At 49.6% G+C, this 26411-nt stretch overlaps 1 protein-coding gene across 4 annotated transcripts in view; it reads left to right on the forward strand.

Annotated features, from left to right (window-relative positions):
- LOC137411840 (protein 4.1) overlaps positions 1 to 26411 on the forward strand; it is a 144107-nt gene that overhangs the window by 49491 nt on the left and 68205 nt on the right. The window lies entirely within an intron of this gene.

Here is a 26411-nt window from a genome sequence, read left to right on the forward strand (position 1 = left end):
ATGTTGAGTTGGATCTTGGAGACGGCGTGAAGCTGGAAGGTGTGAAAACATTTTGCTACCTCGGAGACATGCTGAATGGAGAAGGTGGATCAGACTCGGCAATGGTTGCTCGAGTGAGATGTGCATGGAAGAAGTTTCGGGAACTGAGTGGCGTGCTGATGAGGAGGAGAGTGTCGCTGAAGCTGAAGGGAAAGGTGTATGCTGCATGTGTGAGAAGTGTTATGATTTATGGGAGCGAGACATGGGTAATGAACGTAGAGCAGCAACGAAGGCTGGAAAGGGTGGAAATGCGAATGGTTCGATGGATGTGCGGAGTATCGTTGAGAGAGAGGAAGACAAATGATGAATTGCGAAAGATGATGGGAATATTGCCTGTGATTGATGCTGTGAAGAGGAACAGGTTGAGATGGTTTGGTCATGTATTGAGGAAGGATGAAAGTGACTGGTTGAGAAGAGTGATGGAAGTTAATGTAGAAGGAAGTAGAGGACGGGGAAGACCGAGAAAGACTTGGCTAAAGATGGTGGAAGAAGAAATGCGGGCAAGGGGGTTAACAAGGAGAGATGCAGAAAATAGGGCAAAATGGAGAAGATTGTCATGGGGACCGCAAGGTTAACCCCCGCTCTAGCAGGGAACATGGCCTTAAAATGCATGTTGTTGTGTTGTATTACAAGCAGGTTTATGGCACCGCTATGGGTTCCCCGGTATCGGCTGTGATTGCCAACATGGTGATGGAGGATTTGGAGGAACTAACAGGGCACCATTCCAGCCCTGTTAGTGCAACTACGTGTTTGGTTCCGGTACGTGGATGACACATTTGTCATCTGTCACTCTGATGAGGTGGGCATCATACATGAGACCATAAATACAACTTTTTCCTCCATTAATTTCACCATTGAAGAGGAGAAAAATGGAGCCCTTCCCTTCCTGGATACTCTCGTAGCAAGGGATCCCAAAGGAGCCTTAAAGGTAACGGTGTACAGAAAACCAACACACACTGATCGCTACCTTGATTTCAATTCTTGCCATCAAATGGAACACAAAAGATCGGTGGTGCACACCCTCTCAAAAAGAGCACGTGATTTACCATCTACCTTTGAAGACAAGATGAGTGAGGTGGACCATCTTCAAAATGTGTTAAGGGCAAATGGTTATCCTGACAGCTTGCTACCCAACAGGAAAACGATAAGGGCTTCCCCACACAACAGGCTGAGACCGAGAGAACAACCAAAGGGTTTCTGTGTTCTCCCTTTTGTACCGGGGGTTTCACAGAGGGTCGGCAGAATTTTGAAATCGGCAGGAGTGAGGGTGAGTTTCACACCGGTTTTCACCCTTCGCCAAGCCCTTATGAGGGTCAAGGACAAGCTTCCGAGGAAGGATAGGTCAGGGGTGGTATACGTAGTGCCCTGTGGTTGTGGAGCCGAGTATGTGGGTGAAACGGGGAGGACCTTAGGTCAACGTATTGCTGAACACCAAAAAGCATTTGAATGTAATTATCCCAGCAGATCTGCTATTGCCAAACACGGCCTTAAGGAAGGCCACACACCTTTATGGGATAGGGTTAATATTTTGGGTTCCACACCCAACAGAAACAGAAGACGTGTTTTGGAGGCTTGGCACACAGAAGAAACTGTTACCTCGATCACACAAGAGGTAGTTGACTTACCAGTAGCGTTTGACCCACTCTTGTGTAAACGAAGCAGGCATTCCGTACTTTGAACAACGAGTCCACATAATATGTCAGTCAAGGTTTTTATTCGGACAATTTGCCCCCTCCCCCTCCCCCTCCCCCCCTCCCTCCAAACCACCCCTCTCCCAAACCCCCCCCCCTCCGCTTCCACCCCCCCTCTGGTTCCCCCCCCCAATTTTATCCCCCCCTATATATCCCCCCTCCTTCCCGCATTCCCCTTTACCGCAGAGGGCCACATGTGATGATCTTGATATTATTGCAATTTTATTTTATCTTAAAAAAAATTTTTCCCTTTCATATAATTGCAGTTTTAATTTAATTTACAATTTAATTGTTTACAAGTTTAACTTTTAATTAAATGTAATGATTGTTCCTGATTTTATAAACACTTGAGTTATAATCCAGCATTGCTTACAGGATTATTTTAAGCCGTTAATATGCGGTTGATTTTTGAATTTGGTCAATAACGTCTCCGTTCACGAAAGCGGTGTGATACGGTTTCATTGGCTGTCCAGCTTTGCCCACCCCACTTTGCATATACCCCGCCCACTTTGCATAAAAGGGGATGTTGAGATGATTTTATCACTCTTGAGGAAGATTAACGGAGGCATGTGGCTTCACATGTTGTTAATCGAAACGTTGTCATTGTTTGTTCCATTAAAGGTTGGAGATCTTACCATGGAGTTATATATATATATATATATATATATATATATATATATATATATATATATATATATATATATATATATATATATATATATATATATATATATATATATATATATATATATATATATATACACATACATACATACATATATATATATATATATATATATATATATATATATATATATATGTGTGTGTATGTATGTATGTATGTATGTGTATATGTATGTGTGTATATATATATATATTGTTATATATATATTGTTATATATACAATATATATATATATTGTTACGGTCCGCGGTTAAGGATGTTATGTTTGCCGAGCGACCTAACAGTTTCCCCGATTCACCCGATTCACTCGAACGTTGGCCGTATCGCGCCACAGCTATTCAATGAGGGAAAAGACAAAGACGACGGATGTGAAGAAAAGGAATAAGAAGATGAAAAAAAGGTTGAAAATACCACTAAATTTATTTACTATTTACAGGGTCAAAATAACCAAGGAGAAGGAAAGATAAGAAAATAATTTACAGAAGCTTTTAGAGACACAGTGAAAATACTAGCTTATCTAACTAACTTATTCCCAGGGACAACAGGCTTAACTTATTCCCAGGGACAAGACAAAAGACAGACTACGAACACACTTACACGGGGAATGATGATAGGAATGGCAGGTGGATGGCTGGGGGGAGAGGGAGGTCCAACGGGTCCGGCAGCACGATCGGCGCGTTGGGCAGCCGCCGTTCCTTCGCGGCCCTGCTCCAAACTGCCGTCCAGGCCCCACGCTGCTGTGGCTGCAGTTTCGCTGGCTCAAGCTGCTGTGGATGCAACCGCCACTCTCGTCATGGACCTCTCTTTGTCATGGACCTCTCTTTGTCATGGACCTCTCTTTGTCATGGACCTCTCGTCATGGACCTCTCTACGCAGCTTTGCTCTGACGACTCCCTTCTTATCACTCTTGCGCCCGCGCTTTTATAACGCCTCCGGCGATTAAGCCGCCGGCCTTCAGGACACGCCCATCGGTGTGCTCACCTCGGCCATGGTTGGTCGCGCGACCCTCTGGCTCCGCCCTTGATGACGACGGGCGGGCACGCCTTTCTTCCCCGACCCAAGCACATGTTCAATGGCGGCTTTGGAGGGGATGTAATTGGCAAATTGAGGCTTGGCCATGACGAAAGGGGAAATGGAGGTTTTTGGGAATGGGAATGAAGGGAATCTATCTATTTCACTTGGTGCAATGGAGTGTCATTTTAATGGAAGACAAGGCCTTACCCTAAAACACATAATAAAGATATAAGCTACTGAACAAGGGTTTTATAGTGTCCTTCAATGGATGCTTTATGGAATTAACTACCGGAACGCCCTTTGACCTTTACACAACACTGGAGGCAGGAGGGGCCAGACTCAAGCAAAAATAATAATACACACAATCAAAAAAATACAGTCCTCATATCCGCAACTATATATATATATATATATATATATATGTTGGATTGGGACTTAGGACTTGGGACTCAGAAGACTCAGAAGAAAGGAGCAACGGATATATTTATTGGAACTCGAGTACTCAAGCTTGAGGACAGCAAAGTTGCATTGAAACTCACAAGGAATGACCAACAGTACAACAAGATGCTCTGAAATAATTCAATTAACATTGCTTTATATAAAGGAAAGTCAGGGGTGGAGTTAGCTCACAAGACACAGAGACAGAATGGGCTCATTGGGTCCCCCACCATAGTCCCATCCTGTTGTTCAGTTAATTAAAGGAAGTTCATCCAAGGCCAGTCATGGGTTAGCTCTGATAAGGAGATGGTCAGCATTATGTGACAACATGTTTACAACTTTCTGTATAGCAGCTGGCTTGGGAAAGTACAAAGGGGAGTGGACACTCGTAAAACTGTCAACTTGCAAGATAATGGCAAAGTCAGGAAAAAGGCAAAGAGAGATAAGAGTTGCCTCCAAGGCCTGGAAAGGGGAACTAGAGATTGTGCCCACGCAGGCCAGAGCACACAGGCAGAGAACTCCTTATTAGGATATTACACATCCTCAATGCAGTAGAAAGAACTCAGTATCATAAAAGAGTACAGTAGCAAGTCAAAACAAAACATATAATTGGTTATACTTGGTAATTGGTAAAGCAGCAAGGATATACAAAGGGGGAGGGGCATTACAGCTCCCTACATACCGCCCTTTTGGATCTAAGATACAAAGTTATCTACGAGCCAATCAAAGGCCTTTATTTCAAACAAAAACAGAAAAATCATTCAACATATCACGCGAAGGCAGCCCCGTAAGAATGTCCCGTACCAAAGCACCACACAAACTCAGTAGGATGATTCGCGTCTGTATGTGAGTATGCAATGTAAGGCCGTAAAAGCAGAGTGATCAAATGGCACACAAAATCCACCAAAAGAGGTGGGAGAGAGAGAGAGTGTAACTAAACGTAACGTACCACACGAATGCAGCCCAGTGAGCATGTCCCGTACCCAGTACCGCACAACGAACCCAGCAGGCTGATCCGCGGGTGTGTGGGTGCAAGTGGGTGTAAGTGGATGTATGATGTAAGTCGGGTGTAGATGGGTGTATGAGGTGAGACCGTAGAGACATGAAGATCGAATAGCGCGCCAAATCCACAACGAAGACCTCTGGTTCCACCGGGGTCCACACCCAGGAAGATCTCCGACCCACCCTTGGTCCACAGAGGTGCAGCCGGACTCCTCCCCAACTGGAGCTCGCCCAGGCTTCCCAAGTGAAATCCTTGTCGATCTTCAGCGCTCATCGATATTCATGTTCATGAGGTCTCTTACGTGCTGGTGATCTGGGGAAGACACAACATCGTCAGTATCAGGTGGCTCAAACCTATGGCCATGAAATAAAGCATAACGATCCAAAGGTGGGAGAGAAACTTCCTTTGGGTCAAAGTCGAGATCGTCCGAGGCGATGCTGCTTGCTTCGCTGTTATTCAAGGGCGAATCTCCAAAACAATCAGACTCGGAACTCAGAGTATTTTCACGATCGAGTTCCTCTCCATCCGGGCTTGGGTTCACAGCTGGGTCCAAATCCCGAACTGGGTCAGTGGCGTTTGACTCACTGTGGGCTTGTGAGACATAAAGGTGAGCTCGTGAAACATGGAGAGGCAGAGCCTGCATTGAAACATAAACATCAGCCGGGGACCCTCGCAAGTGGCCCACATCATCATTGGTAACATCATCAGTAACATTATTCTCAGGTGGCGTAGGCCTGCGGAGTGGACGGCCCATAGTCATAGCCACGGCATGGCATATCGTGAAGAAACGAGAGGAATCCTTCAGGAAATCGTCGATTTCTTCTTCCGACGTGTCGGGGCCCAGTTTAAACGGCCTTCTGGTAGCCTGAAATGCTTCGAGGTCCGCATAAGTGTACTCGACATCATTATCGGTAATATCAGCAATGGAAGAACAATCTTCGGAAGCGGAGATCTCATTGTCGCGGCCCAGGGACTCGTTCAGGTCGTCGTTCCAGGATCCGCGACTGGCAGTTGAGTTGACAGCTGGTGTGTCATCCGGACCCGCGATCCGCTGGTCGATCATCACCATGGCCTTTTCCGGTGTCGTCTTCAGTGTCCATCCTGTGGAAAACTTCCTCACACACGCAAGGACTAAAGCCTTGATTATCACACAACTAACCACGATTCCAAGGACTATTGCCAAAGCGGTTAGTACCCACTTTACAATTGTGCCTGTCCACCCTTTGAACCAGTCGGTAAGCCACTGGTGGGAGGCTTCCCGATCCAAGCGATCCCTTGTCAATATGTGAGCACTTTCTCTTAACCTTATAATAGCAGCACTGACCCCTTGTGAAGGGTCAGGAATAAAAGTACAACATTTACCCTTAATTATCCCACATACCCCTCCTCGTTCTGCCAGTAGCATATCTAACGCAACCCTATTTTGCATAACCATTGTACGCAGGTGGACAACCGTGTCCAACATTTCGTCGTGTGCTGTAGCGGTGTCGTTGGCCACCCTTTCTAAGATTAACGCAATTTTGTCAATGCGGTAACTGTTCATGACCGTCCCAGCCCATGGGAAGAAGAAGCTAACGGCTTTCTCCCAATCAGCGCCGTGTAAAGTAGTGGTGTCGTCGTCGTGCCAATAGGTGCTTCGTTGTGTCCTTATGAGTGCGGTGGTATTATGCAAGTGCTGTCGCATTTCCATCTCTGGGAAAACTGATCCTAAATAGCAAATTCCTCCCCAATTATCAGGTAAATACGGGTAAGCTTTATTCCCGCATACAAACATGGTCCCGTGCGGAGCCACTAAATGGGTGGTCATGCAAGTGAGAAGGCCTGGGATAGTGTTTGTCCCGTTTTCCCCTTTCCATGCCAACTGGAGGTGTGTGAGGTTATGCAAGGGCGAGCTTGTAACGTTCACTAGCAGCGTGTGTTTCCCTTTTCTCGGGTCCGCGGGAAGGGTATCTCTACACACGGATTTGCCTACCATTACTTGGCCCTTTCCTTCTAAGCAGAGGGCCCCCCATGCCGGCTTGACCCAAACCGGCGCCGGACGTTCCTCAAAGTGTCGGGACAGGATGGGGGGGGGAGTACTGGAAAACTCGTTTACACGCGGTTTCATCAGAACCTTGGCTTGTCAGGGTTGTACTAATGCATTTGGTATCTAGTGGCTTCGAGCACAAATCATTGAGTGATAGGGGTAACACTACCATTGGTATGCCTGCTGTGCTGGTGCGGGGAAGGTGCATACACATCCAACACTGTGTCCTATTCTGTACTGTGGCCATATGCCGTGCGACCTTCCAGTATGTGTTCTCCTCTGGCTTCCTTCTTACTTCCTGGGCAGGAGGGGGTTTAATAACGTAGGCGGCACAACTAGGCCGGAATTGGTGTTGGGTATCTCCCCTCTTTTTGTTCCTTCTAATCAGCGTGCGCGGGGGCCATATTCCACATTCAAGTATTATCGTGGTGTGTGGGCCGACGAGGGCATGCGACAGTAGGAGAGTAGTATTGTCGATGCCCGTGCCCCATTGATATCCTGCGGCGGCGTGACTATTCACGGTCCCAGTAAACCTTCCATTTTCCACCTGTCTAACTTTAGTTAAGACTATGCGTGGGGTTGTCATGCGTGCCTGTGGTGTCCCATTATGTACCACCGTCGCTTCCATCCATCTTACAGATAACCACTTGAAATGTGTCTCCAACTCACAGCAATGTACTACTATCCCCTGTCCCCGGGGAGCCGTTATGTATTTGACGGAGTAAAGTTTAAATAACGTGTAGTTGTCGTGTCCTGGGTATTTGGGAAGATCCTCTCTCAGTGGGTTAAACTGCAGAAGCCTATCCTTGGCGGGGTTTGTTAGGCAGCTGCCCAGAATTCCCATCATCATGACCGTCATCGCCGCCCTTAGGAGACTGTGGTGCCCTAGACGGTGCATTGTCTTCAGCGGTGTGAGGTGTGGTGTCTGCAGCAATGTGAGGTGCGGTGTCTTGTGTGGCTTGTGGTGCGGGGATGGACAACTTACAATGGGTGGCGTGGATCCACGAAGGTTTACCCTCGCAGAAGACTGCCGTCGGTGTGACCAGTAGCACCTGGAATGGTCCCTTCCACCGTGGCTCCAAAGCAGCCTTGCGGGTGAAGTGCTTCACGAGCACCCAGTCGCCGGCCTGAAAGTTGTGGATGGCGTGGCCTATTGGTTCAGGCAGCGCCTCTCGTACTCGAGCATGGATGCTGCGTGCCACATTCGACAAGCCTATGCAAAATCTCAAAAGCATGTCATCCATTACTGGCAAAGCAAGGGTGGACATGTCTGTTGGTGCTGAAACGGGCAAGCTCATAGGTCGTCCCATTAATATTTCGTGGGGGGAAAGGCCCGTAGTGCGACCCGGGGTGGAACGAATGCTCATCAATGCAAGCGGAAGAGCCTCTGGCCATCTCAAGACTGTGTCTGCGCAAAGTTTCGCTAGTTTATTCTTTAAAGTCTTGTTCGTTCGTTCCACAAGTCCTGAGGACTGTGGGTGGTAGACGCAATGGAAGGATTGTTTAACGCCCAACGCCTTCAGGATGCCCTTAACCACCTGCGCCGTGAAATGGCCTCCTTGATCTGACGAAATTATCTGGGGAATGCCAAATCTGCACATAAAATCCCGCACAAGGCGCTTCACTACTGTCGGAGCATCGGATTTGACGCATGGGTATGCTTCGACCCATTTGGTGAACGTATCTACGATTACCAACACATAGCGAAACGACATGCTTGGTTCCAATTCTGTAAAATCGAACTCGATAGTTGCGAACGGCCCACTAGGCGGGGGTCGTCCCCTATCATGTGCATGTCTCGGTGGCGCCCCTCTATTGTGTTGCTGGCAGACCACACACGATCGGCACACTTCGGATACAATCCGTGACAGTCCTGGCGCTGCCCAAGTGTAGTCTATCTGTCCCATCACCCCCCTCTGGCACACATGACCATTCTGATGAGCCATGCGTGCCAGCCAAGGCAGTAAAGCCTGGGGTGCTATAGGTTTTTCATCAAGGGTCCACATTTCCCCTGGCCCAGGGCGTATCGCTCCTCGTTTGAGCCAGACCTCGTGTTCGGCCGTCGGTGCAGCATTTTGCAAATTTATGATATCGTCCTTAGTTGGTGTGGCGGGTGGTCCCGCAGTCGGTATGTCGGCAATCTGTGCGGCTGTCTTCTGTGCTCGTGTCACCATCGGCATGTTGCGTTCTATCTGTTGGTTGGCGGCCTTTCCTGCCGCCTCGTCCGCCCTTGCGTTGCCCCGGGCAACGTCAGTGTCCGCCCTTTGGTGGCCACGACACTTAATTACCGCGATAGCGCGGGGAAGTAAAATGCTTCGGAGGAGCCCTTCTACCAACGCGCCATTCTTTATCACTGAACCGGCAGATGTGAGAAAACCTCTCATCTTCCAGATGGCTCCTTTATCGTGGACTACGCCGTGAGCGTAGGCCGAATCTGTGTAAATGTTGACGGCAAGGCCTTCCGCCAAGCTGCACGCTCTGGTCAAGGCGCACAGCTCCGCCTGCTGTGCGGAAAATGTAGGTGGAAGACGCCCGCTCTCTACCGTTTCGCTATCCGAGCACACGGCGTACCCGGACAACAGGGACCCGTCCCATGCGCGCCTAGCTGATCCATCGACATAATATGTACAGTCGGGATATTCTAAGGGATTGTCCTTTAAATCCGATCGCACCGTGGAGACTAGCTGCACAACGTCGGTGCACACATGAGGTTCGCCCTCCTCAGGAGTGGGCATCAGTGAGGCTGGGTTGAGCGTCGTGCAACGTTCGATCGTGATGTTGGCTGCAGTGATCAGTGCGGATTCGTATTGCATTAATCTAGTGTTAGACAAATGCTGTGTGCTTCGCTGTAACAGCAGCAAAGTGACGCAATGTGGTACCCGTAGCGTTACTGGGTGTCCCATAACAATGTCCGCTGTTCTTTCTACTGCGTACCTGGCCGCTGCCACGGCTTGCAAGCACACCGGAAACCCTTGTTCGACCGGGTCTAACTTTTTACTAAAGTAGGCCACCGGCCGCTCCTTATCCCCATGGGTCTGTGTCAAAACTGACTGGGCGAAACCTCCCACGGCGTGAGTGTAAAGGGTAAATGGTTTCGCATAATCCGGGAGTCCTAATGACGGTGCCGTAACCAGCGCCTGTTTCAGCCCGTCAAAACATCGCCTCAATTCATCCGTCCATATCAATAGGTCCGGGGCATTTGATTTGGTCGCCTCGTACAGTGGTTTAGCCAGCAGCGCAAAATCAAGTATCCAAGTGCGGCAGTATCCCGTCATACCTAGGAAGCGCAGCATTTGCCGTTGCGAGCGAGGGCGAGGCAGCTCCGTGATAGCGGTCACTCGTCCAGCATCCAATTCTCGTTTTCCGTGCGAAATGGCGTGTCCCAAGTAAGTTACAACCTGCCGCACAAACTGAAGTTTTGGTCTGCCTACTTTGTGGCCTTTGGCCGCCAAGGCCTTTAATAGGGCCAAAGAATCCATTTCGCACGCCTCCTTTGAAGGGGAGCAAATCAACAAATCGTCAACGTATTGCAGCAACACTGACCCTCCCTTCAATTCCACATCCGCCAGGTCGCGGTGCAGCGCCCGGGAAAACAGAGTGGGGCTATCTGAAAACCCCTGAGGTAGTACTGTCCAAGTATACTGGCGCCCCCTATGGGTGAAAGCGAACAAGTATTGTGACTCAGGCGCGATGGGCACAGAGAAAAACGCAGAACAAAGGTCGATGACCGTGAAGTATGTTGCGTCCGGCGGAATTGACATCATGAGGGTTTCTCCGTTTGGAACTAGTGGGTGTATGCCCTGTATCACCTTGTTCACCTCCCTTAAATCCTGTACAAATCTCCATTTGTCCTTTGACGGCTTTTTAACTGGCAAAATTGGTGTATTACATGGGCTGTTAGTTTCTACGATAATCTTCTGTTCCACTAGGGATTGAATCACTGGTGCTATGCCTACGTCGGCCTCAGGTCGTAGCTTATACTGTTTTACGTTTGGCAAGCGCATCCCCGGCTGCACTGCTATCACTAGAGGTTTGGCGTCTCGCATCCGTCCAACCTCACCGTCGCTTTTGGGCCATAAATTGTCTGGCACCTCCGCTAGGAGGTAATCCGACTCACCCGGGTCCGTCAGCACTGCCCTCATGGCATAGGTGCCTTTGGGGGGCAACTCTGCCTCTTCGAACTTTCCGTCCCTCCGTTCTGCCTTAATGTCAATTGAGAACCCTTCACCGTTTTCGAGCTGTTTCAAAGTCCAGCGGCCCCTCTTACACCGATAACCATGTAAGGGAACTTCTCGTAACCTCCCTACCATCCAACCTACACTTTCCGGCGGCCACCCTTTGGCAGTAGTGAGGGTAACATGGGCGACCGCTCCTTCGGGGTATTGGGTCAGCGCATGCTGACTCGGGGTTAGGACTACCTCAATTCCTATTCCCTCACGCCCGATCCATACCCGTGACAAGTGTAGAGGCATCCATTCGCCCAGCTTTTCCTTAACCCTTTCCCGGTAGTTCTCGTCCTCACCCGTTGCATCATAGTACGCAGTGCAATGGGGTGGATTATCCTTTAAGTCCTTTATCGAAATTTGGTGCTGTTGCATCCAATCTCGCAGCACTGAACTGTCCAAACACACATTATCTATGATATATGTCCAAGCAGACAAAGCCCCTGGATCCAAGCGCCACCAATACGCGGTGGGGCCGGGACGAGCCAGTGCCGTCATCAACAAGTCGCGTTTAGACTCCGCGACGTCTACGAAAACTCCCTCCTCGGTACATGAGATTTGACAGCCCAAACGGCACAATAAATCCCGTCCCAGCAAATTCGTCGGGGCGGTAGTGGTCATCAAGAAAGCATGTTTAGCCTCCAGCGGGCCGCATGTTACTCGCACTTCCTCCGAAATAGGAAGCGCTTGGGGTAAACCCGAAACACCCAGTATTTGAACGTTCCTGGCCGTAGGGCGCAAAGAGGGCAATTGCCCCTTGTTAATTGTGCTGCGAGTCGCGCCCGTATCTACGAGAAATTCTAATTGTCTTCCCTCCACGTCCAACATCATGGTTGGTTCCTCTGCCGGTGTCATGGTCAAGAGAGGACACTCCTTGGGCGACTCGCCAGCGTCCCGTCAATAGGCCCCTCTATTGTATTGGGGCTGAAACCCCTTACGAGCCTTTGGGCAATCACGTATCCAGTGTCCCATCTGCTTGCAATAATGGCACGGTTCCTGCGGAACCGGTGGTGCGGAGGGCATAGGTCGTCCCTCTACAGCTCCCCTTCCGCCCTGCCTACGTTCTGGCGGCCCCCAAAGTGACTGGTTCACTGGTTGCCACTGCGGCGGACCCCGAGGCGGGGCCCAGTTCCCCCTTGGTCCGTTCTGCATCCCACTATTGGGGGGTGGTCCGGGGTTTTGGAGAAGGGGTCTTGGTGGATACCAATTTTGGGGAGGGGGCCCTTGCACATTCCAAGTTTGAGGGTTTTGAGGAGGAGGGGGGAGAGGGGGTGGTATTGTCCATTGTTGTTTTATTTCGTCCATATTAATTAGTCCAAAATCTTCCTCAGTACAACCGTCGCGGTTTTCATTTTCGCTGTGGATCCACTCTCCGTTGGGGAATTGGCCCTTATAGAAAAAAGGATAACAACTCCTCCTATGTTCCTCTGGACCTCGAACAGGTCCCCACTTCTGGCACTGTTCGTGTATGTAGTTCTGACTCTGATCCCCTTTTTTATTTTGGTTAAATTGAGCCCGTTTCTCCTGGACAAACATTTGCAATATTTCCTCCTTAATATCCTTCTTCTCCTCTAGGGAGGAGCCCGGGCATTGTTCCAGTTTGTCGCATAATTCGTTGGTTGTCATTCCCTTCCAGCCGAAGAGGACGGTCTGTACCTGTTTCTTTAACACCGGCCGAAGCCCCTCGATTAGATATTGATTTACCAATGGTTGGGGTAGCCCTCCCAGCTGCATCGGACCCAGTCCTCCCCAGCGCGCAATGGCCTTTTCCAACCTTTCTCGGTACTCTCCAATTGGTTCTCCTGCCTTTTGTTTTATGGCCCCGATCTTTCCCCAATCCGGACCTCCTGCTGGCAACAGCGCCTGCTCAATAGAATCTAGCAGCAGGACCTTTAGAGCATCCCATTGCGCTTGTGTTAACAGGGGGTTTGCACCAGCCCTTGGGTCTGCCACCGGCCAGTGTGCTCTTTGTCTAGCCCTTTCCCATACCTTGGGTGGGAGCACGGACACTCCCATATGGGTTATGTCTCGATAGTCGCACTCGCCATCCAAAACCCAATTCGACATGGTCGGCACTATCTGCCGTGGATCCTCAATAAGCAAATGTTGAATCCTTGCCCGCATTACAGTTAAAGAGGATTCTTTCCATGGTACTCTTTCCCGAACCCCATGACCTGCTGCGTCAACCCCGATAACTTGTACAGGGCACAATGTTTTCCTTTCCTCTATTTCCTGACATTCCGATGGGGTAGTTTGTGAGGTCCTTTTCCCCTTACAACCTACCAGTGAGGGGTATAACCCATCCGGTCCTATCGGTGGCGGGAACCCTGCGATGTCGGTCCCGTCATCTATTCCGTTAGCCCCGAGTTGTGCAAACGGCCTTCCCTGGCTCGGGTGGTTCTGGGGTATCTGGGGCGCGATGGTAGCGGGGTTATAGGGAGGTGGTAGCGGGGGCGCAGAAAGGATAGGTAGTGCCTGAAACCCCGGGACAGAGCTTAGGACTGGGGCTGGGGAGGGTAGATTGGTCACTGCCTCCCCTCTCGCGGGGTCTGGGTTTTCAATGAGCGGCATCAGTCGCGCGTTGGCCTGCCTCTCTATTTCCTTAAGCGCTTCATCCTGCTCTTTATTCGCCTGTTTCCTCAGACCCTTGAGTTTTGTTACCTCACCAGCCAAGCTGGCCTGTTTCGACTTTGCGTGTCGCTTCATCGCTTCTTCCTTCCACCAGCCAAAGACTTTCCAATAGTCAGGCGGAAAGTGTTTCGTGGCCTGTTCGAACTTTTCTAATGTCTCATACAACACGTCCAATTTTTCCAGCGCAAAAGACCCTCCTTCGGGCCACGGTTCTCCTAAATCCTTCGTCAATGCAACCCATGACTTCCCTGGTCTCACAGCAGCATAGCCATACCTCTTAAACATAAAAAATGCTGGGGTATGTCTAAGCGGTTCACCTGCCTTTACGGTCTTATTACCTATACTGTTACCCATCCTAAGAAACCTTAGCTTACCGACGTAGCCTTGTACTCGTGAGGATCTCCCGCCTCGCGGCACAGCTACACTACCTAACTCTGAGAGGCTCGCAGCCTTGTACCCGTGAGGTTCGCCCGCCTCGCGTGGTACGGCCGCGCTACCTACTCTCCTGAGAGGCTCGTCCGCCTACACAGCCGTCTATCCTACCCTTACTGCACTTTCCTGGCGTCCTACGCCCGTATAATAGTTCTGATCTTACTTAAAATCCCAACGTCTCCCGGGTAGGCCTCGGATCGGGACGCCGCCCTTATCCTTACCCTCACAACCCAGAGATCTATTACCCCTTAACCTCAGGCGCCCAACGTGGGGCACTTCTCCTTACGTAACGTTACCCTAACGAGTCCATAAACAATCAGTTGCTCCAGGACCCAAGCGGTCCGTAATTAAATTTAGGTTCGTGGAACAGGTATGAGCAGGGAACGGAACGTACGGCGACCGAGCAAGAGAGAGTGGGTTACAATTTGGACTGACCCCCGGGCTAAAAAGGAAAAAACAAAAGAAAACCACAGCTCACCTGACCCGGATCAATTGCCAGCTGGTCTCTCACCACTCCCTTGCCTGGGACCGCGTCCCGGACTGCCCAGACTGATCCCACCGCTGCCACCAGTTGTTGGATTGGGACTTAGGACTTGGGACTCAGAAGACTCAGAAGAAAGGAGCAACGGATATATTTATTGGAACTCGAGTACTCAAGCTTGAGGACAGCAAAGTTGCATTGAAACTCACAAGGAATGACCAACAGTACAACAAGATGCTCTGAAATAATTCAATTAACATTGCTTTATATAAAGGAAAGTCAGGGGTGGAGTTAGCTCACAAGACACAGAGACAGAATGGGCTCATTGGGTCCCCCACCATAGTCCCATCCTGTTGTTCAGTTAATTAAAGGAAGTTCATCCAAGGCCAGTCATGGGTTAGCTCTGATAAGGAGATGGTCAGCATTATGTGACAACATGTTTACAACTTTCTGTATAGCAGCTGGCTTGGGAAAGTACAAAGGGGAGTGGACACTCGTAAAACTGTCAACTTGCAAGATAATGGCAAAGTCAGGAAAAAGGCAAAGAGAGATAAGAGTTGCCTCCAAGGCCTGGAAAGGGGAACTAGAGATTGTGCCCACGCAGGCCAGAGCACACAGGCAGAGAACTCCTTATTAGGATATTACACATCCTCAATGCAGTAGAAAGAACTCAGTATCATAAAAGAGTACAGTAGCAAGTCAAAACAAAACATATAATTGGTTATACTTGGTAATTGGTAAAGCAGCAAGGATATACAAAGGGGGAGGGGCATTACAGCTCCCTACATATATGTATATATATATATATATATATATGTATATATATATGTATATATATATATATATATATATATATATATATATATATATATATATATATATATATATATATATATATATATATATATATATATATATATATATATATATATATCTCTCTCTCTATGGTAAGATCTCCAACGGTTTCTGTGTTCCAGGTTCCAAGATCTCCAACGATCCAATATATATTGTTACGGAATCTGGGGGACGGCACTCCCGTTAGCAAGGGGGGGTTAATCCCCTTGTCCTGTTAAGCTGGCCGTCTCCGCCGGTCCTGGAAGTATGACGTCACTGATGGCCGATGGTACGTAGGGTCCTAAGCCCAATTAGTCTTAATACCTAAGTATTACCACCGGCCGTCAGTGAGGAAATACTCCCGCCCGTGCCGCAGCGTAATTGATGGATTGCGCCGAGCGAGCGAACTGCGGCGCGGGCCGTTAACAATGACTAAACCCGATTGCGAAGCGGTTCGGCCAAAATCGCACCACAGGAACTCAATGGGGAAATCACTAAAGCGATCGGACGAGAAGGAAACCAAATGGGTAAGAAATAACAGGGATTTATTAATTATTTACACAAAAACCAAAACCAAGGAAGAGAAGAACGAAAGTAATATCTATCTATAATTCCAGTAATCTCTGTGTGTATGTGTGTGTGTTTGTCTGTGACCGCTGTTTCTCGACAACCACGGGTCCGATATACTTGAAACTTGCCAGGTATATTGCTGGGGACCCGAGGATGTGCCTTTTCAAGGTTTGAAATTAATCGGACAAGTGGTTCCCAAGGTATGGTCACCGTACTCGCAAGCCGTTCGCTTTGGCTTTGCGAATGGACCAAACCATTTCATGTAAATAGAGGGGGGGGTTCTACCGTACTCGCAAGCCGTTCGCTTTGGCTTTGCGAATGGACCAAACCATTTCATGTAAATAGAGGGGGGGGTTCTGTGGTCGTTACTGCCACGTGGTTTCAAAGTTTTTTTTTGTTGTTGTTGTTTGCACGCATGTTTTTTTGCACCCACGTACGGGCACGCCCTAGTACAGAAAATGGAAGGAGCAGAAGGACACAGAGCAATTCCTTAGAACAAGCTTAACTTATTCCCCAGGGACAATACGAACAGCACAAACTCACGTACACTAATGGGGAATTGAAGGCAGGAATGACGGGAAAAGATGGTTCAGGTGGGACCACAGGGCTGGAAGGTTCGGCAGGGTACAGCAAGCAGGTTCGCTCCAACTCCACGCTGGAAGCGAGCAGCCGGTGGCTCCCGTACTCGGCTTCACACGGCAGGGCTTTCTGCAGCAGCTCGTCTCCGTTCCTCACTCGTCTGCCTCGTACTGACTCCCTTGAACCTGGCTCATGTGTGTGCGCGTCTCTGAAGCTCTCTCTCCTCTTTCGTACCTCGTAACTTGCTCAACACTCAAGCGCCTTTCCCATAAGAACTTGCAAGCTCACCACTCCACAGAACTGCGGTGGGGGCTTCGCGCAACGGGTTATATGGCCACCCCCGTGGAACCCTCTCGAACCTGCTCGATGTTTCTCTCTCCGCCCTCTCAAGCCATGCCCACTGATTCCTGGTTGGTTGGTAAGGGCTTGCTGACTCCACCTTTGATGACGAGGTGGTGCCACGCCCGTGCTCTGCCGGCTCCTCCCTCTTCTTCTCCGAGATGGAGCACATGGGCAATGGCGTCTTGGGGCAATCAAATGAGCCCCAGCCAAAGGGCAGCGAACGCTGCCTTACTGGCACTTTTAGGAGGCCGTGGGGATATTGCAGGGGATCCTATCTTATTTGATTTGATGCAACGGAGAGTCATTTATTGGACACACGGCCTTACCTGGAACACAGAATAACGATATAACTATAGAGAGGTCCTATGATTCGCTACGTGTTGTACATGGACTAACTAAGGTGCACTTATTTCAATTAACAGCCAATTAAGGGGAAATGTACACAGGGGTTTATTTATAAGGGAATTTAATACTAAATTTACATGTGAAGGTTCTAAAAACTGCAACAATATATATTGTTACAGACACGACTTTGATGTTAAGGTGGGCCGAGCGGAATGGCCGTCGTGTCCGCACAAATTACCCGATTGTACTCGAACGTTGACGGAGCCGCGCTACGCTGGATCAATAAGGAAAAAGAAGACACACGGCTGGATTATAATGACAGACACCAATGTTTCGATTCTCAATTATATTCGTACGGAAAAGATTAGATTACAGGGGCTAGAGGTAAAGCACAGAAAAGATGGGCACTTAGACACAGGCTTATCTTAACCCCGGACAGACGACAGGTAAACGGGACAACGGCTGACTCACACGGGGATTGATGGCCAGGAAAGGCAAGTAGCGATGGCTCAAGGTGCACTCTTGGCTCAAGGCAGGGTACAGTCCGGTCCAAAGATGCGGGGAGGTCACAGCGCTCGGAGGGGACGTTCTTTCTCAGGCGGGTCTTTCTCTCTCAGCGATCGCAGGCAACGTTCTTTCTCAGGCGGGGCGCATCTGACTCAGCGCTCGCAGGTACCTCTTTCTCCAGCTGGGGGCGCATCTCACGTCACGTCCGCTAAGTCGCCACGTATATCCGGCGGGGAGTGACACGCCCTCGGCTCGTTAGCTCCGCCCCAGATGGAATCGGTCCGCCCTTCTGATTGGGTGCGGGGGGGTTACCAGGCTCCGCCCTTGACGAGGAGCTGACAGCCAGCCCCTCTGGTAACCCCGTGGAGCGCCGAGCCGGTGTGAGGACGCATCCTCCCCCGCGCCGCCGCGCCGCCCCCATCTCCTCTGTTGTTGTAGTTATAGTTGTGGAAGAAGATGGAAGGAGGTATGGAAGATGGAAGGAGGTATGGGAAAGGTCCTAAACTCACTACTGATGCCATATAATCACATTCTGGTGCAACGAAGAGTCATAATTAATGGAAACGAGGCCTTAACTGACATAGATTAAGAATAACTAGCAAGATGTCCGAAAGTTGTCTACGTGTGGTGCGGTGGACCTGGGCACGACATTTAATGGGGGAATAAGGGGAAGGTCGGCTCTACTGAGTGTTATTTACATGCAATGGGACTAGGGAATGGGGGATTGGGGAAAGTTGGGGAGTATTGGAGAAATAGGGGAATATTTACAAGCGGATATGGAGGCCAAATTCCATATTCGCAACATTGCACCCTTCTCTACCCTCGGGGCGTCCCGACCCGATAAATTTTTACCTACTTTAGTGTGGCACGCAATGTAGTTCCCTCTACTATTAACTCTACCCTGAGTGCGACAGTTTTACAGATATTCACAAATGAGTAAATATGTCCCCCTGCGACGTTGCACCCTTCTCCTCACAGAAACACACCCACAGGATAACCGAATCCGGAAAGAATCCTCAAACTAAACATACAGCCGGTAGGGAGCATTATTTACACGACTACGCTGCTATTTACACTACGATCCAGGACCTGTTTTTGGAGGAACACATGCAGATGTTATGCATAGAGAGAGCGCGCTTGCCAGCATCGATACACCAACGCACGAGTGCTCTGTGGCCGACGGCCTTTAATAACGTGCAGAGCACCCTTTCCCAGCATCAAAAGCACCACCCCACCACACAGTCAGCACCATCCGGTGCAGTCACCATTGTTCATGGGAATAAAAATAAATTCGACAACCCCTAACCCTGCAGGTGTCTCTTGCTCTTCTTGTGGTGCACTTGGTGTTAACTAAAAGTGGTTCACCTGTATGGCATAGGTGCCACGTTGACCCATAGGTCCATCCCCGGGTGGTGCTTGGCCGCAAACGAACTGCGGTCCATTGTGGGTGGCCACAAACATTGCGGTCCATATGGTGTATCGATCCCGGCAGCAAACAGCGAAAGTGCAGGCCCACAACTGCGCAGCCAGCACCTCTCTCTCCTCTCTCTCTACCCCAAAGCCAGATCCTCGGAGGTGGGAGACAAAAGAAGCAGACAAGTGAGTAAGGTGGTAAGGGCGCAAAAGTGCACGCAATGTAAGGTGATGCACACTGGGGGCACATGGGAACCAGGTGAGACAGGTACGTTCCTATCGTACGCCCCCCCCCCCACCAGGTAACCTACATGGCCCCTCCCTTACCCCTTACTGTATCCACAAAACACAACACTACCCATAAACATCTACTTTACAAATCAACAAACATCCCTACTGTCTTCCCCGTTCCTCCCATAAACCAAATTCGTCTTCTCTCCCTCCTAACCAATCAAATTTGCCATTTTCAACTCTCATCAAAATTTGCCATTTTCAACTCAACATCAAAATTTGCCATTACCAATTCATCATCAGTCCCTCCTAAGGAGGGAGAGATGGAATCACCCCAATGTCTCATCCACGTCGTGATGCGTCTCACAAATCCACACAGCAATTCTCATTTCTGCAACACAAACAAAGAAAACACAGGTGTGGAGTCATCATCATCACCACAGGCAAGTGGCTGCGTATGGTGCGACAGGTTCATCAATCCTAACTATTTCCTAAATGACTTTACAACTTTACACTACCCGGGGTCTTTCTCCGGCCAAACCATTGGCCCTCTTACACTATGGGTTCTAAAAAACCAATTCCCATTGGCCAAACTGTGGTGCTTTTCAATTTGGGGTCTCACTCCCCCGATTCATCTCCCGGTGCCCTCGCACAATTTCTGGGCTGTGGCGTGTACCTCTCCCAGTGGGTCTACCCACCTGCACACCTCCACCACTGCAGTTGCCTCCGAGCTTACCTGCTCCTTACCCTAACCTAACTACCTGGGGAAGGCCCTCTGGCGCTCTCCCCACTCGGTGCCCTCTCTGGCACTGGGCTGCCCGATCCACACCCGGGATCCTCAGGCACCCACTCACAACTACCGGCTCCCAGAGCCCACCTGCGGCCTCACCTGGCCGACATCCTCACAGTGGTGGAGTGCCCAACCAACTACACGCACTAACAGGCTACACGCACAGCCATTTCCACAACACTAATGCACCCATCCACAATACCATTCTGCAACCGCACCACAAATGCCAATATCCAACCACAATTTACCTGCACCCTCTACCTAACACTTACACTACCCGCCCCGGGTACTCGTGAAAGGGGTCCACTCTTCCCCCATCCACACCTTCGCACCATGCACACCACTCCGTACCACTCACTCCAACTCTCTCCACACACCTGTACCTGCACACCTGTGCTCTCACACCTGGTGCCACCTGCACCCTTCTCTCCCCAAGCGCATTCGCGCTGATCCACACACTCACTACTCATACACTGCTCCACACACCTGTCCAGTTGCACACCTGTGCAATCACACCTGTTCAATTCTCACAAACACGGCATCATCTCAGCTAACTACTCCCTTCTGAAACTTGCGCTTCCCAGTCGTCCCTTTAAACTATTGCGCTCCCACGTCATTATCATCCACACTAAACTACCTGCGTCCCCACTACAGGTATCAGTCACTAACTAAACCTTAACGTTACCTAATGTCAATCTCTTCTAGATCCCTACAATATAACCTAACCCACCCGGGCTAGTTTTCACTGCCATACACCCCATAATCTAGTGCTCCTTTGCCCCCAGCATGGGAAGGGTGGCAGATTTGCCATCCCACCCCATCGGGGGTCTCTCACTACCAATTTTGCACATCAAATTGCAACAAATTAAAAATTTGCCAATCACTACCCATCATCTGCCAATCACTACTGCCAATCCCTTGCCAATCATCAAATTTTGTTTTTTCTCTAATTTTGGGTCCAATACACTAACCTCATCACCCAGTCGACTCACTAATACCTCTCGGTGCGCCAATCCCTGTCCAAAGCCCGGCTTCGTAAAGCCAAGCAATGAACGCGGGTTCTTTTGTGCCAGCGGCTGGATACGTCCCGCATTCGTGGCAGGGATGGGGGCTTACCCGGGCCGAGATCCCACGCACCACCTCGGCGTGGAGCCATCCAATGTCCCGATCTCGACCTGCCGGCACGTCTCAATAGAAAGTGGTCGCCATGACGACCCTTCCTATCGGGCGGCCCGCTCCGTCTAGTGGAGCCCGGACGCGGCCGTTCCACACGAGGCCCAGCGTGGATCGCGCACGGCAGTTCTTTCGAAACCGCCGTGGTTCGGATCCCCGCTGGTTCTCGCGGCACGCGAAGCCCGGCACGCACCGAGGGCCTGACTCGGCTATAAGTCGTTCTAAACTCTACCCCGTCTAACGTCGATGCTTCACCTGCATGCTTACATCCCGCAGCCCGTTCCTTGCTCACACATCCAGCCGTGCCCATGCTCCTCGTACCTTTCCTTACACACCCAGGTACCCTCATTCCACTCACAGCCTTGGTCACACACCTGACCACCGAACACTTTGGCACACATTCGTTGCTCGCACACCTCACCAATACACCGCTTCGCACCCCCTCCTCGGTCACCTCCTCTGTGACAATCACAGGTGTGCTCTCATTCGCACACCCAACCACGTGCCTCACCACCAACTCCAGCGTGCATTCCCACTCACGCTCTACCATTCCAGGGGTGCATCCTTCCATCCCAGGTGTACATCCTCGCTCACCTGTCACAACTAACTCACGCTCCATGTCACTCTCACTACTTTCACCTCCATTCCTGACAGCGCACTCACCCTTACTCTTGACAGCGCACTCTTTCCTCATGCACCTGTCCGTCACACACCTTTCTCGCGCACACTCTCCCGTCACACCCTCTGTAACACTTACCACACCGCGCTTCCATGTGCCCCCTCGCACACGCGCTACGACCGACTCACTCTCGCCAGCACCCTCACTCCTTGGCACACACTTTTTCCTCACACACCCCAGAGTCGGACTTTCTCGCACACCTCCTCTTTCGCACACCAGACCTGTCGCACACTTCACCAACGGCCTCTCACGAACACCCGGGTCCATCTCGACCCCCAAGCTTCTTAAATCCCCTGGCGCATCATACGCACGACCATATTGGTCACCACTTACACCGGGTCCTCTTCCTCTTCGCTTCTCCTCCATCACCTGCGAATCCCTCATCCGGTTAATGAGCACATCATCACGATCCAAACACAGACTTTGGACCAATTCTTTTATCTCCTCTTTTATCTCTTTCTTATCCCCTCTCCGTCGCTTCTTAATTTCACTCATCCCTTCTTCCACTTCTTCTAATTTGTGCTTCACCTCTTTTATTCCCCGGTACGTCTCCTCAAGCTCATCCTCTAAGGCTACCTTGACCGTTTCCAGGTGCGTCCTCACCTGCCGGTCCTTTGTCTCCATTACCTCTATCACCTCGTCCAACCTCGTTGTCAGTCCCTCACGTACCATCTGACATTCCCTCTTTGTCGCTATCAAGTCGTTTTTTATGTCGTTTTGTGTCGCTTTTAAACCTCCTAATACCGCAGTGTTCCTTTGAACCTGCTCCACTAACTCCGTCTGTCCCACCGTCAGCTGCTCCATCTCCTGCGTCAGGTCCTCTATGCCCCCTTGTAACTTTACAGTCCCCTTTCTCACCTCCTTCTCCATGTGCTCCTTACAGTGCCTCACCTCCTCGCGCACTCCTCCGACCTCCTCACTCACACCTCTTCTGATCTCTTCTCCCATCACTTGCATCTCCTGCCCAGATGCCACCCTCATCTGCTCCATTTCCTCCCTGTGAGCATCCAGTTTGGTTTCTACACCCATTCTGACCCCCTCTATCTGCTGCTCCATTTGTTTAACTTCCCTTTCCGCTTGGTCCCTCATGTCCCTCAATTTGCCTTCCATACTGTTTTCTAACCCTATTAACCCATTTCTCACCTCTTTTATCCCGTTGTCTAACCCCTCAAAATTATTGTCTAACTACCCAAATTTCTTGTCTAATCCCTTAAAATTATTGTCTAACCCCTCACTGGTACCCCTCGCTTCGTCCCTCATTACCCCCATTTGGTTTCCCATTACCCCCAATTGCTTACTCTGAGCATCCATCCGGTTCCCCATTACCCCCATTTGGTTTCCCAAGTCATTCCTCAGGTCCTCACTTGTCTGGACCATGAGCGCCTTTATTTGTTCCATAAATAGGCCCCAATCCATCGGCGGCGCTGCTACGGTCGCGGGCGCGGTGACCAGCGAGGCGCCATTTTGTGCGTTTGCTACCCCCGCTGTTTCGCTCTCCTCACGTGTCTCAATTTGGTCCTGGACCGACCCTGCTTCACTCTCCCCTACCGGACCCCAGCCGTCTTGATCCGCCATAGCGCGACTTTCAAAATTCGAGTTTCGTAACACAAATCCAAATTTTGCTGTTATAATTTCGTCGAGCGCAGTAACCGCGGGACCGCGCTCCGGATCGATTTTGTCGAGCGCAGTACGCGCTCCGAATCGATTTTCCCTCCCACAATTTGGGCCTAACTAATTTAGTCCCGGGTCCGAATCTCACTCCTCGACACCAATTGTTACAGACACGACTTTGATGTTAAGGTGGGCCGAGCGGAATGGCCGTCGTGTCCGCACAAATTACCCGATTGTACTCGAACGTTGACGGAGCCGCGCTACGCTGGATCAATAAGGAAAAAGAAGACACATGGCTGGATTATAATGACAGACACCAATGTTTCGATTCTCAATTATATTCGTACGGAAAAGATTAGATTACAGGGGCTAGAGGTAAAGCACAGAAAAGATGGGCACTTAGACACAGGCTTATCTTAACCCCGGACAGACGACAGGTAAACGGGACAACGGCTGACTCACACGGGGATTGATGGCCAGGAAAGGCAAGTAGCGATGGCTCAAGGTGCACTCTTGGCTCAAGGCAGGGTACAGTCCGGTCCAAAGATGCGGGGAGGTCACAGCGCTCGGAGGGGACGTTCTTTCTCAGGCGGGTCTTTCTCTCTCAGCGATCGCAGGCAACGTTCTTTCTCAGGCGGGGCGCATCTGACTCAGCGCTCGCAGGTACCTCTTTCTCCAGCTGGGGGCGCATCTCACGTCACGTCCGCTAAGTCGCCACGTATATCCGGCGGGGAGTGACACGCCCTCGGCTCGTTAGCTCCGCCCCAGATGGAATCGGTCCGCCCTTCTGATTGGGTGCGGGGGGGTTACCAGGCTCCGCCCTTGACGAGGAGCTGACAGCCAGCCCCTCTGGTAACCCCGTGGAGCGCCGAGCCGGTGTGAGGACGCATCCTCCCCCGCGCCGCCGCGCCGCCCCCATCTCCTCTGTTGTTGTAGTTATAGTTGTGGAAGAAGATGGAAGGAGGTATGGAAGATGGAAGGAGGTATGGGAAAGGTCCTAAACTCACTACTGATGCCATATAATCACATTCTGGTGCAACGAAGAGTCATAATTAATGGAAACGAGGCCTTAACTGACATAGATTAAGAATAACTAGCAAGATGTCCGAAAGTTGTCTACGTGTGGTGCGGTGGACCTGGGCACGACATTTAATGGGGGAATAAGGGGAAGGTCGGCTCTACTGAGTGTTATTTACATGCAATGGGACTAGGGAATGGGGGATTGGGGAAAGTTGGGGAGTATTGGAGAAATAGGGGAATATTTACAAGCGGATATGGAGGCCAAATTCCATATTCGCAACAATATATATATATATATATATATATATATATATATATATATATATATATATATATATATATATATATATATATATATATATATATATATATATATATATATAGTCAATAAAAGTGAAACTTATACCTTAGTGATAAATATTTGATTAATTCCGCATAATGGATTGTAGAAAATGCGTGTTTGCTGTGCTTAGAAATAAGGCTGACATTGATCATCTATGCAAGGAAAGAGATACAATGTTTTAAAGGGTATTGAAATGTACAAAAGGTGAATGGAGCTTTTTTCATCAGACAAGAACAGATAGTCTCCAGGAGGCTCCATGTTGGGAAAAACAACAAGTCTGCACTTTTCAATCTTAAGTTGCTTAATGTCAAACAGATGCTTCACTGAGTTCATGGCACCAGCCTGTCTGCAGAACCCCTGACCTTTCCATTCCTCTGTCCGACTCATGTGACAGCAGGAGATTATTTTTGTTCCCAAACTTACTATAAAAAGGAACTGCATTCAAACACTTGCCAGAACATTGGCTGGACACGTTGTGTTGAATCTGTAATTATAGACGTTGGTATAGTATTGTTAAACTTTGTTGTAATCCTTGTTGTATTCGAAGTGTATCTTCTCCGGGTAATTAAATCTTCAAAGTTTTTCTTGATGTGTGGACATTCAAATCGACACACCTTCAACACTTGCCACCAACATTATTAATCCCCCACCCCCCCCCCCCCCACACCTCCCCTTCATGTCCTTGCCATCCTCATCCCTGTCGCGAGCCAATTTATAGATTACCTTTTTCCTAATATCCTCTTCTAACTTGCTGTACACCTCCTCTTCCATATCATTCCTTGCCTTATCCACAGCTCTCAATCTTAACTTCCTGCCTTTTCAACATGCATACAACAAACATCACATGCTTGTGTTAGGTGGTGAAATGCTGGGATTAATTAAACCTTCGGTTCATAATGTGCATGATATGATAACATAAGCATTTTATAAAAGTGCAAATATCTCTGCACATGTTATTTTCATCGATAAATGTAGAGTTAGTTATAAGTGTTGTATCATCTGCTCTTCTTACATTGCATGTGATGAGTAAATCCAATTTGCCTTTTGGGGGTGGGGGGAAATGGGGAGAGGGGAGCAGCACCGAGGGCACAGGATGCAAGACCCATAAAGGAGCCGGAAGAGGACCACCAAATGATCTCTGATGTGAAAGTTATAGGCTCATAGACTCAGATACCTCACGGGAGATTCCATTGATCTTGAAGGCCTTGGTTTCCACGGTGTCAAGTTGTGAGGCAGCGGCACCAGCTCAAAGGGCAGAGCAGTATTCTATCAAGATGTGGATGAAGGCCTATTACCACTCGTTTATATATTA

Source organism: Myxine glutinosa, chromosome 11, assembly GCF_964187855.1.
Source record: "Myxine glutinosa chromosome 11, kmMyxGlut1.1, whole genome shotgun sequence".
Classification (NCBI taxonomy): Eukaryota; Metazoa; Chordata; class Myxini; order Myxiniformes; family Myxinidae; genus Myxine; species Myxine glutinosa.